The following is a 21377-nucleotide window of genomic DNA, read 5'->3' as shown; positions in this document are numbered from 1 at the left end:
GGACCGCGGCCGGCCCCTGGAAAAGGTAAGTAACACTACAGTACCCCCCCTGAGGACACGCCCTCCGGGTGGGTAGGACCAGGTCTGGCAGGAAAACGAGAATGGAAAGAATGCACAAGGCGGGGAGCGTGACCAGCTTCAGCAGAAATCCAACTGCGCTCCTCAGGCCCATAGCCCTTCCAATGTACCAAGTACTGAAGTCGACCCCTAAGGAAACGAGAGTTAAGAACAGCAGAAAATTCGAATTCCTCATAGCCCTCCACAGAGACAGGAGGGGGAGGGGGAGTATGCCGGGTATAGTGGTTGTGTACGTAAGGCTTCAACAATGAGGTGTGAAAGACATTAGGAATACGCAGATTCTTAGGAAGACCCAAGGCATATGAAACAGGATTAACCTTATGTAGAATACGATAAGGACCAATGAAGCGGGGAGCCAATTTCATAGAAGGCACCCGGAGGAGAATATTCCGCGTGGAAAGCAAAACCCTGCCCCCCACAACATAAGCCGCTCTGCGATGCTTGTCAGCCTGAGCCTTCTGGCGAGCAGCAGAATCCACCAAAGAACGCTGAACCTGCTCCCAAGTATTACGCAGACCAGCCAAATGCTCATCCAGAACTGGCATGCCCTGTGAGGAGAATGCAGCCGGAAGAACAACGGGATGCTGGCCATAGACAACGTAAAAAAGGTCTTTTGCCGGAAGAATCATGAGTGGCGTTATTCCGAGCAAACTCAAGGAAGCCCAAGGAAGAAGGTCAGACCAATTGTTCTGATGGTGGGACACAAAACAATGAAGGTACTGCTCCAGAGACTGGTTGGCACGTTCTGCAGCTCCATTAGACTGGGGATGGTAAGCGGAAGAAAATGAGAGAGAAATACCCATTTCTGAACAAAAGGCTTTCCAGAACCTGGAAATAAATTGGCTACCCCTATCGGACACAATAGATACGGGAATACCATGTAACCGGAATACCTCTCTAGCGAAGATAAGAGCTAATTCCCTGGATGTGGGCAACTTGTGAAGAGGCACAAAGTGAGCCATTTTGGAAAACCGATCTACTATCATCAGGATAACTGTGTAACCATTCGAAGGGGGTAATTCAACAATAAAATCCATGGATAGGGTAGACTAAGGTCTCTCTGGAATGGGTAACGGATGCAGAAGCCCACAAGGAACTCTACGAGAAGATTTCATACAGGCACAAGTAGTACAAGCACCTATATAGTCAGTGACATCCTTGCGTAAGGAATCCCATCAAAAATACAGAGAAATAGCTGACATCGTTTTGGAATAAGTACCTTCTAAATTAATGTGATTGGCTCCTGTCATATCCACACCCCCAAAAGGTAAGTGTATGGGGAGTGTGGCATGACAGGGGCCAATGGGAGCCTTTTTCCAATTTAGGCTCCCACTGTTTCTTTAAGAGCGCGCCCGAGACCCATGGCGCGCTCTTAGATTCAGGCGGGACACGTGACCTAGAGAAGTTTCATTCTAAGTGTATTTTGATATAAATATATATATATATATATATATATATATATATATATATATATAAAAATGATGGGAGTCGCACTCCAGCCTTCCCTCAGTGTTATGCCCGGTGCTCAGCTGCACAAGTATACAACATATGGAAAAAGCTAGCACTCAAGGACTTCAATAGGTAAAAAGTTAAAAACCTTTTATTCCAGTGTGTCAAAAAAGCAGGGTCGACGTTTCAGTCCACCGTTGTGAACTTTCCTCAGGACATATATATATATATATATATATATTTGTGTTAAGGGCTCATGATAGTACAGAAGATACAAACACTGATAAGTGTAGGATGATATTAAAAGAGCAAGTCGGTTGTGGTGTGCCGGAACCGACGATGAGGTAGGCCTGTAAATAAAGAGGGCCCACCAAGAAGAAATGTAAAGAGAAAAGGAGTTAATAATGAGGAGTGGGTGGGAGGGTGATGCAGCGCTGACCTCGAACGATATGGAGCCAGGTAAGGGGTGTCCCTTAAGTAGGGAAGAGGTGTGTCATACGCCCCTCCCACAATTACAGGCCAAAAGGCCTTAATACTTGTGTTAAGGGCTCATGATAGTACAGAAGATACAAACACTGATAAGTGTAGGATGGTATTAAAAGAGCAAGTCGGTTGTGGTGTGCCGGAACCGACGATGAGGTAGGCCTGTAAATAAAGAGGGCAAAAGTAGAAAATAAAATGTATTACATACCAGCAATATACATACTTTAACCAAACATGTCTTGAAAGGCATTTCTTACTTCTTGTACCGGGTTAGGTATGTATCTAGAGTAAGCCGATGATTTCCAGCACCCTAGTGACTTGATAACATGAACTGGAATGTTTGCACTGGATGCTGTGGAGGCTGCTCCTATGCGGAAGGAGTGGCCCGAATAGTTAGCTGATTTGAGGCCCAGCTGTGTAAGTAAAGACATGACGTGTGTCATAAAGGTGGTGGTAGTGAGTACCAAACCTTGTAGACTGAAAGTGGTTGAGATGGTGGTTCGTTGTTATGCTGGGTATATGAGTCCAGTAGTTTGACAGGGCTCCACCTGTTGTGAGTAGGATAGTACTTAACCTCTACTGAAAGTGCATGTTGACTGGTTTTGGAGTGAGGCAGAGTCAAGATATAATAGTCGTATGAGCATGACAGAAAAAGGAGCCGTAATGTAGGCTAACCATAACAGTAATATACATGTAATATCTGCATTGTAAAATAAACTATTATTATTAAAACCATATATATATATATATATATATATATATATATATATATATATAATAAGCAAACTGAAACAAAATAGGATCGTGTAAAATAAGTATTTGAAAGTTTAACCGATTACTGTGCAGGAAACGTATGATTGGTTGGATCAGTACGTGTGATTCAACCCGAGTATGCATGAAAAGGAATTAAATCCTTGTGTCATGGTTAACAACAAAGAAATGAGGCCTGTAACGTAGGCTGATTTAATTGTAATGAAATGGATAATTATATAAAAAAAAAACTCCAGTAAGCGTGGGAGTCCAATGTCTATACAGAAATGTTAGCTGGTTTCATACCCTTGATGTAATAAGTGATACCTTAAAAATAGCATGAAAATGGTCTATTTAACCAAGCAACTTTTTAACCATATGTAAATACATGAAATGATGAAATGTAACTCACGAAAAAGATCTATGTGAATACATAGCAGAATAACCGAATCTTAGTATGAAGGGAAACAGAAGTTAGCAGGAATAGCTTAACCGTATGCATTTTAATGCGAACAGCAATCGTGCATAGAATATACTATGAATAAGTGCCGACCAGAAAACACAAACCGAAATGACAATCGTTTAAATGAAGCAAGGTTGGTTTTTACATGAAATGCAATAATGTCTGAGAAGCCTGTAGTACACTGAATGACCGGTAGGGGTCATTGTGTAGGCGAAAATGCAGTGGTTCGATGGTTTGTACATGAAATGCAATAATGTCTGAGAAGCCTGTAGTACACCAAATGACCGGTAGGGGTCAGTGTGTAGGCGAAAATGCAGTGGTTCGTTGGTTTGTACATGAAATGTGATAATGTCTAAGAAGCCTGTAGTACACCCAAAGACCGGTAGGGGGTTTAAACGAATGATATGCATGAACATGCAATGGTTTTAGAACAGACTTAGACAAAATGCAGCCGTAAAGTGAGGACCTGACCCGTGCATGGTGCCGTGGGACTGATGCCTGGCATAACGGGTAGGTTGACTTACAGTTTGTGAATCACTTGGACACCATCCACGGCGATGGATTGAAGAAAGAAGGTGGTAGGCCGGAAAAGGCTGTGGCTGAATTCCTGACACAGCTCTGCTTAAAAAACCTCATGGAGTAATCAGGTAAAATGGCGTCTGGATGACCCGGAAGTGGAAATGATGCAGCGCTGACCTCGAACGATATGGAGCCAGGTAAGGGGTGTCCCTTAAGTAGGGAAGAGGTGTGTCATACGCCCCTCCCACAATTACAGGCCAAAAGGCCTTAATACATATATATAGATATTACTATCAAAATACAGTTAGAATAAAATTTCATATAGATATATATATTTTTTAAAATTTTTATTATTTTTACATGTTTTTATTTAATTTAAATTACTTAATTTTTTTATTTTTTAATAATATTTATATACAATATATATAGTTATTATGTAAATTAATTAGTATGTACATATTGATATAAAAATACACTTAGTATGATGTTATATATATATGATATATAGACATATATATATATATAGGTATAATATATGTCTATTTATCATATATATATATATATATATATATATATATATATATATATATATATATACATGGTAGTTTGAAAAGCACTCCAAGGACTTCATATAAGGTGAAAATAAACGTAGCTTTATTCTGCAACAACCAAAGGTGATCGACGTTTCAGTCCTACAACAGGACTTTCATCAGGATAACAGTGCATTCAAAATGTGACAATATATATAAAAAAACATAATAATACAAGTACATTGGTTACAGCTGAGACTTACCTGAGTTTGTGTGTGTACCAGTGTCCTGCCCGCCGAAAAAACGCGGGCAAAAACCGAATTCTACATGTTGTATTCAGCAGCTGTGGCTGCTGTGAACCTCTGCGTGCTGGAGGTTGTCATGGCAACCGGCCGAAACGCTTGGAGGCGTGTTTACATTTGTTACTATGATCGCTAATGCGATCAGTCATCCGGTCACGGCGGCACCACACAGCTCAGTAAAGAAGAAAGCTTTACACAGGGATTCAGTGTGATCGGGCGACCAATATTGTACAGATAAACACAGTATGTAGGAGGGAGAGCAAGGTATTGGCTGGCCAAGGTATACAGATGATATACCGGAGGTCAACTTAAAGGCATACTCAGGAACAAATAATAAATATATAAATATATGAATATATGAATAAATATTCGAATAAATATTCATGCTCTGGGGGCTTTCAGCGCAATATGACCATACACACTAGTATCTTCTACAGTACATAGTGGTTGAATGGCTGCTACTGGGTACAGCTAGCTGCATAACCCAACCTGGTAATTCTGGAGTTTATTAGGGTGATGAAGTAACTTACAGCCACCCTAAATATACACATATCTATAAATCCAGGAATTCTATAACCAGTAAATATGGAGCTAAATATGGTATGGCCAAGTTGCTAAAAGATTGGTATCATATGAGGCATAAGTACTGTACAAAGTGTTAATGGGTCGTATCATAGGAGTTGATATAGTGGGACAGTAACTGAGAGAGACATAGCAGGACCAAACTAAGGATAATGGTGAACAATTGCAGTGAAAAGTATATACATCTATCTACATATTTATAACTGGAGCTCCTATAAGTACCTATATATACAATACCATAATGGTTAATCATGCAAGTATGCTTTGCTTCTATGGACATTTGCTATACTTAATAGGGTGTGAATAATGCACAAAGTATTAATAATAACCCACAATTCAAGGCATATACGTAGAAAAATGTCCATATTGAATAACTTGTATAGGTCCTATAGAAAGATGCCTAGACTGTATTTCTCGTTGAGGCCCCTAGGCTGCACCGTATCCAAAGTCCTAATCCAGTGCAGTTCCCTCTGGAGCAGAATTTTCTTGCGGTCACCTCCTCTCATTGGTTGCGGGACGTGGTCAATTGCAATGAACTTCATTGATGGTAAAGGATGGCCTTTCTCCCAAAAGTGTTTCGCCACTGGTTGTTCAGATCCCTTGTCTCTGTATGCCACTCGTATGCTCGATCAGTGGTTCCGCATTCTCTCCCCAAGGGTAGGTCTGTTTTGCCCACGTATGTCAATCCACAAGGGCAGACTAGTTTGTACACTACAAAATCACTGGTGCACGTAAGTCTATGCTTCATGGTGTAAGTCTTGCCGGTGTGTGGGTGGGTGAAGGATTTACTTGGTAGCATATGGCTACATGTAATGCACCCCAAACACCTGTAACAACCCAGATTCAAATGGGGTGAGGGTTGATTGTAGCAATGAGATGGGTCTGTCTTGACTAGTAGGTCTCTCAAATTCTTTCCCCTCCGGTAACACATCATAGGCCGATGTTTAAATTGGCTTGGTAGACTGTTATCATTAATCATCATCCGCCAGTTGCTGTTCACAGTTTCTTTGATGTGGTCTGAAATGGTAGTGTATGTCACGGGGAATATCAATCTCTGCTCCTTAGGTGGTTGTAAGGGCCAGTCTTCAAAGCATTTACTGAGTGCTAGTTGCAAAACAGATGGGCTGTATCCACGGGCTGTTAGCCTCGTTGGAGTTGTTCCTAATGACTCTCATGAACTGGGATTGTGATAGAGAGTTAATAAGATGTCTGGGGTGGTAGCTGTCGGCATGGAGTATGGTATTTCTGTCCGTGGGTTTGTTGTACAGTGTGAAGGCTATTTTCTCATTCTCCTTATATAGGCGTACATCCAGGAAGTCAATAGACTGGTCATTGGTGACCATGGTTAGCCGGACCGGTGTGTTCAGATTGTTTATGGTTTCGAGCATCTCTTCAGGTGATGTACCTTCATTTTTCCACAGTATGATGATATCGTCGATGAAGCACCTATAAAACAATATGTTATTTAATTTAAATTACTTAATTTTTGTATTTTATAATAATATTTATATACAATATATATAGTTATTATATATTATATATATACATGTGTAATTTAATTAGTAAGTACATATTAATATAAAAATACACTTAGTATGATGTTATATATATGATATATAGACATATTATATAGGTATAATATATGTCTATTTATCATATATATATATATATATATATATATATATATATATATATATATATATATATATATATATATATATATATATATATACACATATATAATTTTTATTTTTTATTTTATTAACTTTAACTTTAATTTTTATTTTTATTTTACACTAGCAGGGAGACTGCCTGTCAGCACAGGCAGTCCCCCTGCAGGCAGACACTAGGACACCTATTGTGACCATGTGATCGCTGTGTTAAGCAATCACATGGTCCCAGGGGTCCTAATCCTCCCCGGGGAGACGGTCTAGGCTGCAGGCAGTCTCCTCCCAATGGGATCACCGCTGATCGCCGCCGGGGGAACGACGGCGATCGGGTAAGTACATTGGACCGTTAGGACGGTTCAGGACCGTCACCGGTCGGCAACGCAAAAATGCCGATGACGGTCCTGAACCGTCCTCGGTGCTGAAGGGGTTAAAGGAACACTCCAAGCATCAAAATAACTGACACTGGATAATGAATTACAAATTTTTGTTTAGAACTCATATTAACCCCTTAAGGACACATGGCATGTGTGACAAGTCATGATTCCCTTTTATTCCAGAAGTTTGGTCTTTAAGGGGTTAAAAAGCTTGTTTTCATTGTAGTCCATTGGCTCTGCCTTATTTTGAAGTGGAAAGCTTCTGGCCAGTCGATAGAACCAGATGTAGAATGATGAGCAGATTTCGTCCTCCTCAGAATAAAATCACAGTTGAAGCTTATATAAGGCTGGTCGAAAGGAACAGTAACAAACTTTAGAAACACTAAATGTTTTAAACTCACGAGAGCAGAGAAACTTGCCCTGGGTGAACTGTGGAAAGATGTGTCCCTGACCATCAAGCCAGCTGACAAAGGTGGGGCTTTGGTGGTCATGGAAACAATGAAGTATGACCTGGAAATTATGACACACAGCTCTCAGATATTAAGACATACCATAGGTTGTCTAAAACTTCTGCGGAAGAAATAGAATGTGGTACGATTGACACCATAGAGAAAGCAGCCAGAGAGGGAGTTATTGACAAGGATCTTAAAAAACTAGTGACACATCCAAACATTGAGGATAGTAGGGGGAAGGTTGGTGAACAGCAGCCCAAATGGATTCTGTTTGTGCATACATTTTCCACTAAGTCTAAACACATAATCAGAAGACGCTCACACATCTTGAGTGATGAAACTCATCTACAAAATGTATTTGGGGGTGTTCTCATAATGGCCTATAGAAATTCTAGGAATTTGAGACAATGTCTAATACATGCCAGAGCCAACAGTGATATAATGAGGATGGAATCTTGGTTAACTCCTCCTAGTGGAATGTATAGGTGTGGGAGATGTGTGAATTGTAACAACACCATAAAAGCTAGCTCTTTTACTCATCCCAGTTTAGGCTATAAGATTGACCTCAACTCATATATGAACATACAAACATGGCTGCTATATATACATATTCTGATGTAGGAATTTACCTTGGTCACTAGTTATTTTTATTATGTTATTTTTGTTTTGTTATTTTTGACTTTTTATTTAGGGGATCCAAGATTCACCATGGGTCATCTTATGCACATCTCTATATATAGCCTGTAGTGATGTCCTGAACGGTTCGCTGGCGAATAGTTCCTGGCGAACATAGCTTGTCGGCGTTCGCCGCGGATGGCGAGCATATGCGATGTTCGGTCCGCCCCCTATTCGTCATCATTGAGGAAACTTTGACCCTGTACCTCACAGTCAGCAGACACATTCCAGCCAATCAGCAGCAGACCCTCCCTCCCAAAACCTCCCACCTCCTGGACAGCATCCATTTTACATTCATTGTGAAGCTGCATTCTTAGTGAGAGTAGGGACAGTGTAGCTGCTGCTGATTTTATAGGGAAATTGATAGCTAGGTAGTATTCAGTGTCCACTACATTCCTGAAGGACTCATCTGATCTCAGCTGTAAGGACAGCACCCCAAAAAGCCATTTTTATGGCTAGAACATCAGTCTGCTTTTTTAATTTTTTCTGTGTAATGTAATTGCAGTTGCCTACCTGCCAGCCTGTGTGGCAGGCTCACAGCGTATACTGTGCCCACTTGCCCAGTGCCACCACTCATCTCTGGTGTCACAATAGCTTGCATTTAACAAAAAAATTATTTTTTGACTGTAATATAATAGCAGTCAGTTTCCTTCACACGTGTGCGTTTCAGGGCCTGCCCAGTGCCACCACTCATATCTGGTGTCACAATAGCTTGCATTTAACAAAAATAAATCTTTTTTGACTGTAATATAATAGCAGTCAGTTTCCTTCACGAGTGTGCATTTCAGGGCCTGCCCAGTGCCACCACTCACTCACTGGTGTCACAATAGCTTGCATTTAAAAAAAATATATAAATTTTTTGACTGTATTATAATAGCAGTCAGTTTCCTTCACACGTGTGCGTTTCAGGGCCTGCCAGGGCACAGTGTCACACCAGTGCAACTCATATTTGGTGTAACAGTAGTGTATATTTAAAAAAAAAGTGCGCAGTGCCACTCATATCTGTTGTCACAGTAGCTTGCACGCATAGTACCACTAATCGAAAAAAAAATGACAGGCAGAGGCAGGCCACCCCGCAGGGGCCGTCGTGGTCGTGGTGCTGTGATTCCCTTTGGCCCTAGAATAATGCCCAGTGTTCAGAGGCCACGTACCCTGAACTCGAAAAGTTCTGAGGACATAGTTGACTGGCTAACACAGGACACCCAATCTTCTACAGCTTCCGCTCGGAACCGTGATGCACCATCCTCCTCCAGCTTAGCTTCGGGCACCTCTCAAGTTACCACTCGCCTGCCTGCCGCCACCACCAACACTAGCACCACAGCCGCTTCACTTGGTATGTCAGAGGAGTTATTTACACATCAGTTGGTAGAAATGAGTGATGCGCAAGCATTATTGCCAGAGGATGTAGATAACAGGGATATGTCTCAGTCAGGCAGCATTACACACATGGACGTACGGTGTGATGATGATGATGTTGTACCCGCTGCTACTTCCTTTGCTGAGTTGTCAGATACAAGTGAAGCGGATGATGATGACGATGCGTCCGTGGATGTCACGTGGGTGCCCGCTAGAACAGAAGAAGAACAGGGGGAAAGTTCAGATGGGGAGACAGAGAGGAGGAGGAGGAGACGAGTTGGAAGCAGGGGGAGGTCATCGCAAGGAGCTAGTGGCACAGTCAGACAGCATGCATCGGAACCCGGGGTCAGCCAGACAGCACGCCAATCAACGCATGCTTTTGCCACCACCAGAATGCCATCATTGCAGAGCTCAGCAGTGTGGCATTTTTTGTGTGTCTGCCTCTGACAACAGTGATGCCATTTGCAACCTGTGCCAAAAGAAACTGAGTTTTGGGAAGTCCAACACCCACCTAGGTATATGGAAGCAGTGTTAGAGATCTTTATTTTAGAAATACAAGATTAGGAACACTATAGGGCTATGAATACAAATATGTATTCCAATTGCTATAGTGTCCATGTTACTGTTTAGGTGGCCACTCATCCCTTCCTTTAGCCCTGACTCCTTGGCTGGGATCATCAATCGTGATGATCTCACCCACCCAATGCTTTCCCACACCCTATTCTGCTGGACGGCCGCCTATCCTTGGTAACCTGGACTCTTTCAGGGGAACATGGTGTACCAATGTTTTATCGACAACGACTAAGAATCTTCTATGGGACTCCTGGACCCTTGGAATGCGAAAGAGGTACTTATCTGCAGGGCGATTTTGGACCAGTTGGGGCATGGGACGGGACCTGGATCCCTTTACTGCCCCTGTTTCCAAGATCATGAACTTCCTCTCATCAACCTTCAAAGAAGGTAAGTCGTCATCGATCTCCTATCCATTCTTCACCTGGGACCCCCAACTATGTGTGGTCAAGGCTTGGCAGGCATATGTGGCGGCAGCGGAGACATTATGCCCACCGATAGATCGACAGCTATGGGTGTCATATGTTAACCCTCACCGTCTGGTTTCGGTCACCACACTGGCCAGATGGATCCCGTCTGGACTGGATTCCGTCCATCGTCCAACACCGCTTTCGCTCTTCTACCTAAGCGTTAAAATTGCAAAATATGAAGCCTCCTGTCATGTTGTAAAACTGAAGATTATGCTAGCGCAGTGTACTAATAATCTTAATTTTAATATTGACAGGAGGCGAATATTTTCCCTCCCTTTTCGACTTGACGTTCCCACCTTAATCTGAGGTAAATTAGAATTAATGGGTACTAGTCTAATTCTAAAGATTAAACATTTATACTGGTATGAACTATGGTTTGGATTGCTGATGTTTATATCATTGTGGATTGACTCTATATGATAACATTTATGGTTAGTCAGATTAGTCATTATAAGGATTTATATATTGTAACGGCACCCCCAGGCATAAAAGGGGTTAACAGCCGTTTAGTAGATCTTCCCCTTCCAGATATACAGGCACAGCTACTGCAGAACACCAAACTCCCAAACTGGATACAAAATAGCACTCCAACTCCCGAACTGGAACCTCACTAATAGCTGCTAGCAGACGAACAGAAAAAGCAGACAATCAGCTTACACTCCTGGCAATCAGTCTCTAACAGCATACAGTGAATCTCCCCAAGAACGAGACAAGGCTCCGTGTTGAGGGTCAAGCAGTGGTCAGATGATCCGCCTTTAATTAACACACACATACTTATATGCAAGTCCCCATCCCAAAGGGAGGGACAACATGTAACCAATCCCGTACAGTAAAACATAAAACACACCCAGCACAAACACATAAAATCCTCCCCTCTGCCTGTGATATAATTACTGAACACAATGGGTTAATGTAATTTATCACAGGCAGGAAAAATACACTTTTTATACATATACTATAACTTTAAAAATATGCATCATATTCACATAAAACATACATATTCTGAATCAACATACTTTAAATGCAGACATAACCAAAAATCAGACAAATCCCCCCAGTACATAAAAAGTTAAGTGGAAGTCCTTTATGACCGACCGCAAGCACATTTCCCTGCCCAAAACAGTTCCATAGATTTGGGCTGTGCGGTCGGTCAATTCCCTACAGAAAAATGTCTAAGTCCCATTCGAAATAGCAAATAGCACATTGCAACCGGCTGTTCGAATTGTCGAACCTACTTCGACTTTTACCAAAGTGTCGAAGTGGAGATGACAGTAAGGGTCAGCGGTGTTCGTATATTTGCGCATCCGATTTTAGTTCCATAGATTATTTAGCTTACACCGCTGACCGCGTTCGACTAAATTAAAATGGCCGCCGCCACGTGTTCCTTTGTCGAATGGCGGCAACTTCGACGACTTCGACAACTTTGACACTTCGGCTGCATCCGAAGTGCCTTATAAAAAGTGGCAAACCTTCCCCAACAGTATTTAAAGGGCCAGAATGAGTGACATACACTCTGGTATGGCCAAATACTGTTTTTAAAGGGCCCAATCTCTCAGGGCCATAGTCCAGAGGCAACAGGCGGGCAACCAGGCTCCTCCAATGCAATGTGGCTAGATTGGTCTCGTCACATATATATACTCATAGACTTATGTTGTCATACGGTCGATTCTGTATCACTGATTCCAGTCTCTCTTTTCTTTCAGTTTAACAAGTCTTATGGATTACTAGGATGACTCAATTCCATTATCAGTTTCAAGTTGGATCAGACATGTTATTTGTTACATTATTGACTTATGATGTCGCATTAGTCAAGAGGAAATTATTGGTCATGCTTGAACTTATATATATACACTGACTCGCTCTGATTGGTTCTTTATTTCAACAGTTTTTTTCTTTGCTGCTATGGAGTTAGTAAAGAAAGTTAATGCAAAATATGAAGCCTCCTGTCATGTTGTAAAATTGTCATTGCCATCCACAAAACTGTTCACATATCTCCTTATTAAAAATATTTTACAGTCACATTAGGGCTCCCGACATAAAATCACTTTCTAAATGGTATAACAAAAGTGTTTACAGGCGCTTTGTATAAATTACATCAAGTGCTCTAAAGTGACAGCTGCTCCCACACAAAAACAAGAACTCTCCAATATTCAGGTCTAAAAATTCCACAGAATTCTTATTAAAATTGCTTGTAAGTTTTATGCCCCACTCATTATTGTTCAAGTGATTTAAAAAAGACGTGAGTGATGTCTCGTCTCCCTCCCAGATAAAAAATATATCATCGATGTAGCGGCGATAGGTCACGAGGTTCGCATCCCATCTATGGTCACCATAGATAAATGTTTCCTCCCAATACGCCATAAACAGGTTTGCATAGCTGGGCGCGAACCTCGTGCCCATCGCCGTACCGCAAATTTACAAGCAATTTTAATAAGAATTCTGTGGAATTTTTAGACCTGAATATTTATGTTGAACAGAATATACTCAAGACCTGCACCCACTTTAAAAAGGTGGATGTGAACAGTTATATAGGGGAGAATAGCTGCCATTTCCCCCCTTGGCTGTTAAACGCCCCCAAGGCGCAGCTACTGAGAATGAAGAGAAATTGCACTGATTCACATAAATTTCAGGAACAGTCGGAAAAAATAATGGAAGACTTCAGGGAAAAGGGTTATAAAGAAGAACTATTAAGACAAGCCCTTAACGAAGTAGAAATTGTAGATAGAACAAAATTGATAGAGTACAAAAGAAAAAAAGAAAATATGGAACCTCAGAATGTAAAGTTCATTTGTGATTTTAATTATAACAATAGACGTCTAAAGAAAATCATCCAAAAATACTGGCCACTCCTAAAAAATGACCCTATATTAAACTCAATACTCCCAGATACACCGGAGATTGTCTATAGGGGAGTACCGAATCTCAGAAGGACATTGATTAAAAATCACATACCATCTAGGAAATTAAGAAACCAGTTTTTTAAAGAAAAAACTGGATTCTACGGATGTGGTATGTGTGGGGCCTGCAAGGGCTCCAACAACAATAGGAGGACATTACGTGAATTTTGTCACCCACAAGATAAAAACAAAAGCTATAAGATAAAACAAATAATCACGTGCCATACAACCAGAGTAATCTATATGATCACATGTCCTTGTGGATTAGCCTATGTAGGTAGAACTAATAGAACTCTGAACACTAGGATTCAGGAACACATCAGAAATATCAAGAAAGGTTTCCTGAATCATAGTGTATCCCTGCATTTTAAGAATCAACATAACAGTAACCCCCAATTAATGGAGTTTATGGGAATTCAAAAAATAGTAGGTAATTGGAGAGGGGGAGATCTCAATAAACAAATTGGACAAACAGAGATGAAATGGATTTTTAACTTGAACACTATGCAACCATATGGTCTTAATGATGACTTCGAACTATGCCACTTTTTATAATTTGTACAATTTTTACATATAAATTATTTATATGAAAATTGCTATTTTGCACATTTTTGATACTTTTCTATATATATTTTATATTTCTATTTTTAAGATTTTTAGTGTCTTAAAACATCATTAACACATATGTATCATATTATTAATCTTTTAAATATACCCCCCTTTATGCATTTTTTAATTTTTTAATTTTTTAATATTTTAGCTTGTAATATGCCCCCCTCTATGTATAGATGTGTAGTATCACCTTGGTATATTTATAATCCATTAATGCACTTTATTGTCTGTTACCTATGCTCATTATGAGCATATTTCTAGGATTGAAGGATATTTATAATGCTATGGATGACCTTTCCGGTCTTCCAGGACTTTTTGCCATTACTTAAAATGGACGTTTGAACTGTTATAAACTGACTAAAGGAGAGAACCTACGAGACCGGAAGTGACACGTATAGAAGAAAATGATTGAATCTCATAGATCAACAGGAGAAATACAACCCTCTCACATTCCCGGAAGTGACGCCGTCCGCACGATCATACGTGCGTGCGTGATGACGTCCGCATTAAGGGATAAATTAATACAGCTGGAAACACTCTGCCCTCCCTCGCAGCGACGCCCGTGATTGGATGACATCAAATTTTCGGCATCCAATCAAGACGGAAGGCGGGGTTTATAACCAGGAAGTAAGCAGGATGGAAAATACCGATTGAGAAAGCCGGACGGAACCGGCGAAACGCGTTTCGGATTCACCTCATATTGTATGTATCAGTTGATTTTATAATTTGTGAAATAAATAGTTTTTTATTAGAATACATATTTGGTGCATTTTCCATCCTATCAAAGAGGGTAAGAGTCATCCCTAAAAGGACTCATATGCTGATCTACTTTGAGCCAGGTCACAGGCTCTCTTCCAGGTGAGAAGCAATCTTCACCTATGTGCTTTTAAACTTGCTACCAGAGTACGTTAAAGATTTCAATACTAGGGCGATTTTCCCCTGTCTTTCTCTCTCCCTTTTGAGGAAAAATTTCGTTTGGAGAGTAAGGTGTGTGTCACCTAAAAGGACACAAGGCGCAAGTGATCAGAGCCAATCCTAATAGGCTCTAAACCACGTGAGTGTGTCCTTTATTGTGTGGTGTATTGATACTACGTTTTACACAGTGTGCACTATATTTTTCTCTATTTTTGTTTAAATAGATTATCAACCCTTTATACTCTGAGGGATCTCCTGTGGAGTAAGTTCACTAAACTAAGCGCTACACACTCTCACTATTTCATACTGTGTATGTAAATTAGTGTATTTTTTTCACATAAAATCACTTTCACCCATTGCTCAGAAATGCAAATGGTGAAAATCCACTAAAACACTCTCCCTTTCTTATAATGCTTTTATTACTCTGTGAGGAACCGAAAAGCTCCCTTATATATTGAAATGGGATAAAGACATAGGTAAAACATTTTCCCTTTCATCTTGGACTCAAGCTGTACAACTAACCAAAAGGCCCTCCAACAGGTGGTCCCACTGGGAAGCCTATTGTAAGACCCTCATGAGATGGTACATAGTACCAACGAGAATCTCACATATGTATGCAACTGTGAAATGCACCGGTTGGAGATGCACGAGCCAAGTAGGCACCGCAAAACATATTGTTTGGGACTGCCCCAATATAACAGTCTTCTCATTAGCAATTTCCTAAAATTTCCTAAAAAGAGGTATTTCAAATTTGTGTGCCATTCCAACCTACACTTATTTCCAACCTCATTTAACAAAATTGCATTTCTACATTGCCTGACTGCTGCAAAAATCTGTCACCTCCAATAAAACAATCACACCGAGAATTGTTGACACTGTTACTTGAGCAACAGAGCTGTACATTGAGATGCTACGTGTAAGCTGATACCATGCATGTAACAATGTATTACTCACAATGTTCCAAACCTAATTATTGGTAAACTCTGTAATTCTCTTTCTACTGCAACAATTTACAGTACAATAAAACCTTATAAAAAAAAGATGTTCTAGATAAAATCAAAACTGCTAGCCAGCATGTAAAAATGGCATTTAGACTCAAAGGCAATGAAGGTAAATACCTGAGAATGTGGCAAGGATAGCTAATGCTTAATGGGTCTTATGAGATAAATGATCTCAACAAACAAAAATAAAGATATTTGTTCTCACAGAAACCTTGACACAGGGTTCTCACTAAACAGCAGATTGTTGAATATTGTTGTGTATTGTATATTGCACATTGATGTGGCTTCAAAGTTCAAAGTTTATATACCCCCCTTTGAGTAAATACCCTTCTTTTTCATCTCTTTTCCTTGCTGCTTCTTCCGTTACGTCCTTTTACAACCCATTGGACGCAATGTCATAGATTCTTACCTTTATATTATTATTATTATTATTATTATTATTATTATTATTGCCATTTATATAGTGCCAAAAGATTCCGTAGATCTAATATTATGAGAGGGGGGATTTAACTGTAAATAGGACAATTACAAGAAAACTTACAGGAATGATAGGTTGAAGAGGACCCTGCTCAAACAAGCTTACAGTCTATAGGAGGTAGGGTACAAAACACATTAGGACAGGAAATAGCAATCAAATAAGGTAGGAATGAAGCAGAGATGGAGGAGAGAGTAAAGTGCTGCCTTTTAAGAGAGAGCAAGAGACAGGTATATGAGGTAGATGTTACTCTGGGAGGCCATAAGCTTTCCTAAAGAGATGGGTTTTAAGGTACTTCTAAAACAATTGAAGACTAGCGGAGAGTAGGGGCATACCTATGGATCTGTGAAGAGATATAAGAAGGGCTAGAATTGTTTAGTGTATGGGTTAGCACTTTGAATTGACTCCTGTAGGATACAGAAAGGACTGACAGAGGGGTGAGGTGTGAGTGGACCGACTAGAGAGGAAAATCAGTCTTGCGGCAGCATTCATTACAGACTGTAGCGGGGCAATACAGCTTTTGGGAAGACCAATTAGGAGCAGTGGTGTCTCTAGGATTCATTTTTAGGGGGGGCACATGGTGGGCCAGGGACAAAAGTAGGGACAAAAGTAGGGGGGCACATTTAACCCCGCCCTCGACACAATTTGACCCCGTCCCTGCCGCATGGGATCTCAATAAAGAGAGATTTACAGGGAATTGAGATGGTAATTTTAAACTTAAGGCCAAAGTAGCAGAGTTAGAAACATTCTCCCATTCAGCTGCACTATTTCAACCTAACGTTAGAAATTCCCATCACAATTCCCTGCAATTCTCTCTTTATTGAATAGACCTTTATAACACCAAGTTCTCACTAACAGTACCATGTATCCATGGTGTGCGATAGACACATTCACAGCACAGCATCTATATCAGGTAGGTACATTTTATCACTTTTAGGTGAGTTGGGCATCGGTGGTGACATTGTCTGTACAAATATTTAAAAAAGACCTTGTGTAGATGTGCTTCAGTCAGAGCTGTGTCTATACCATATAACATACATTAGTTCACTAAAATAATTATATTGGGGAGTAAATAGAGTTAAAAAAAGCTGAAAATAGGAAATTAAAGATATTAAAGGATAATTTAGAGAATGGAATTAAAGAGAAACATGGGAGCAAAAGGAAAACATATGCACATATTCCATTAGCCCCTTTTCATGCCACCAATTTAACATGTTAACCCCTTAATGACGAGTGACGGACGAGGTCCATCACTTAGGGGAAACCCTTAATGATGATTGACGGACCTCATCCGTCACGCGGTAAAATTTACCCCCGATCGCCACAATCGCCCTATCGGGCTGCCCCAGCAGCAGTGCTTGCTCTGACAGCCTGTCAGAGTGAGCACATGTGCTTCATATACTCACCTTCCGCCTCCCTGCACTTCCGGGTTCACTGTGAAGTGCAGGGAGACGGATCAGTGCTGATCCTGCCCCCTGTGTAAAAAAAAATAAAGTTTGAATAAAATCCCACCATCCTTTACCCATTTTAATAAAAAAATTAACCCCTTCCCTGCTAATTGATCACTGACTACAGTGGCAGGGATTGCATTTTACTATGATCTGATTATTTTTTTTTAACCCCTGAGGGTTAATTCTTTTTTTTAACCCTCAGAGGTTAAATTTATTTTATTAATGAATTTAAGTGTTTTAAGATTATATATTTAGCTAGCTGGGGAAGGTGGAAGTTAGTGGGGAATTGGGGGATTTGGTGTTAGGCTAACTAGGGGTTAACGTTAAAACAAGTTTTAAAATAAGCTTTAAAAAGTTAAAAAATTAAGTTAAAAAACGTTTTAATAATGTTTTAAGTAAAAAATAAAAAAACACCCCCCTTTACCCAGTCCAAATAAAAATTTACCCCTTCCCTGCCAGTTGATCACTGCCTACGGTGATCAAAATACAGATACTATGATCTAATTTTTTTTAACCCCTGACAATTAACTTTAATTAATTTTTTAACCCTCAGGGGTTCAATTTATTTAATTAACTGATTTAAATATTGTATAATTAAATATTTTGCTAGCTGGGGTGGGTGGGAGTTATGGAAAAATAAGGAATTTCCTGTTAGTGCTGCTTACTGCTAATTAGGTAAAAAAAAAAAAGCTTAGAAAAATTTTAAATCTGTAAAATAAAGTTTTAAGAAAGTTTAGGAAAGTTTTTAAAAAAATAAGCAAAACAAAAGTTTAAAAAATAGTTTTAAAAAGTTAAAAAGTTTAAAAAAGTTAAAAAAAATACATTTAAAAACGCTCCTTACCACTACACCTGGAACAAACTAGAGAAAAAATGATCCTACGCTAAAGTTCAAAATATGCCTTTTGAAATACCCTGGGATGTCTTTTTTAAGAAATGGTATGGTTTTATGGGGTATTTGGATTATATAGCCAGGAAAAATACTCTAAAATGGGACATGGGCACAGCGTAAAAATGTAAAGTTTGAAAAAACTGGAATGGCTGTGTCCCAAATGTTCCCCTTCGATGTCCACATATACCTGGCAAAGGTACATACGGGGGTATTTTTGCACTCAGCCGACATAGCTGAGCAACATATGAAGTATTATACAGTGGTAGCACACATAAGGTTTGCAAAATGTGCTGTGCAAACTCACTTTGTGTGTCAAAAAGGCAGAAAAAACGCTTATTACCACTACACTTGGTATAAGCTAACGGAAAAATTATCCCACGCTAAGGTTCAAAATATGCCTTTTGAAATACCCTGGGATGTCTTTTTTAAGAAATGGTATGGCTTTATGGGGTATTTGGATTATATAGCCTGGTAAAATACTCTAAAATGGGACAAGGGCATGTTGGGGATAAAATCAGCCCGGGCCCTTTGTGGATGATGGATATTTGCCAACTCATTCAGAACTCTGGAAATTGGAAATGAATAGCAGAGACGTGTTCAATAACCAATTCAAATTCCTTTGTTACCCAAGTTATATTTATACCCCATTTTCATAGCAGGATGGGAGGGGGAAAAATGAGCATATGGGCGTGACAATGTTGTCAATGACATTGTTTTTCACAAGTTATGAACAGCTGTTTTTAGTTATAATTCTACGTTATATAACGCATGCATATTTGATAAAAATCAGATGTTTACAAATACCGAAATCTTGGACAATTAACCCCTTAAGACCGCAGCCAAATGTACAAAAAAAATGTAAACAAACCACAGATTTTGACTATATGTCTGTTCAACAATAATTTACCTCTTTCATATTAAATGCACCCACACTTATTATATATAATTTTATTCAGGGGAAACAGGGCTTTCATTTAACATCAAATATTTAGGAATGGAACATAACGTAATATGAATACAATATAAAAAAATGAGAGAAAATACGATTTTTTAAAATTTTCTTAGTTCTATGTGACATTCTAACTGTGAATGTCATAATACTGTTTGCTTTTACTGCAATAAAATACACATATTTGTATTCAGCGATGTCTCACGTGTAAAACAGTACCCTCTATGTACAGGTTTTATGGTGGTTTGGGAAGTTACAGGGTCAAATATAGCATGTTACACTTTTCAGTTTTTTCACATTGAAATTTGCCAGTTTGGTTACGTTGCCTTTGAGACTGTATGGTAGCCCAGGAATGAGAATTACCCCCATGATGGCATACCATTTGCAAAAGTAGACAACCCAAGGTATTGCAAATGGGGTATGTTCGGTCTTTTTTAGTAGCCACTTGGTCACAAACACTAGCCAAAGTTAACGTTAATATTTGTTTGTGTGTGAAAAATGCAAAAAACTAATTTAAAAGCCAATTTTGGCCAGTGTTTGTGACTAAGTGGCTACTAAAAAAGACTTAATACACCCCATTTGCAATACCTTGGGTTGTCTACTTTTGCAAATGGTATGCCATTATGGAGGTAATTCTTATTTCTAATCTACTATACGGTCTCAAAGCCAACGTAACCAATCTGGCAAATTTCATTGTGAAAAAACTGAAACGCAAGCCTTATATTTGACTCTGTAACTTTTGAAAACACCATAAAACCTGTACATGAGGGGTACTGTTATACTCAGGAGACTTTGCTGAACACAAATATTTGTGTTTCAAAACAGTAAAAAGTATTACAGCAAAAATATTGTCAGTGTAAGTGCCGTTTGTGTGCGAAAAATTCAAAAAAATCACATGCCCTGACGATATCATTGTTGTAATACATTTTACGGTTTTGAAACACAAATATTTGTGTTCAGCGATGTCTCCCGAGTAAAACAGTACCCCCCATGTACAGGTTTTATAGTGTCTTGGAAAGTTATAGGGTTAAATATAGTGCTAGCAAATTAAATTCCCTATACTTTCGGCCTGGGTTGTTAGGCAGGTCCCGCAAATTGTAATTAATAAAAGGACCTAATTATGTAAAATTATTACATAAATATATATGTAAAATTATTATATATACACGTGTGTGTATACATATATATATATATATATATATATATATATATATATGTATATATATATATATACATATATATATATATATATATATATATGTATATAATTTTTTTACAATTATTTTTATTTATATATAGGTATACGTATATACTTAGGTATATACATATATATATATTATTTCATTCTACGTGTATTTTGCCTACTTTAACTTATAGGAATTCCTAGAGTCCAGGCAGCCATTTGCTTAAATTACACAAATATGCTTGGTAGGCTATTGTCCCCTAGAGGTCATAGGGAAGTACT

Source organism: Pelobates fuscus, chromosome 4 (genome assembly GCF_036172605.1).
Source record: "Pelobates fuscus isolate aPelFus1 chromosome 4, aPelFus1.pri, whole genome shotgun sequence".
NCBI lineage: Eukaryota > Metazoa > Chordata > Amphibia > Anura > Pelobatidae > Pelobates > Pelobates fuscus.
The sequence above is the reverse complement of the archived record's forward strand: the minus strand, read 5'-3'. Positions refer to the sequence as shown.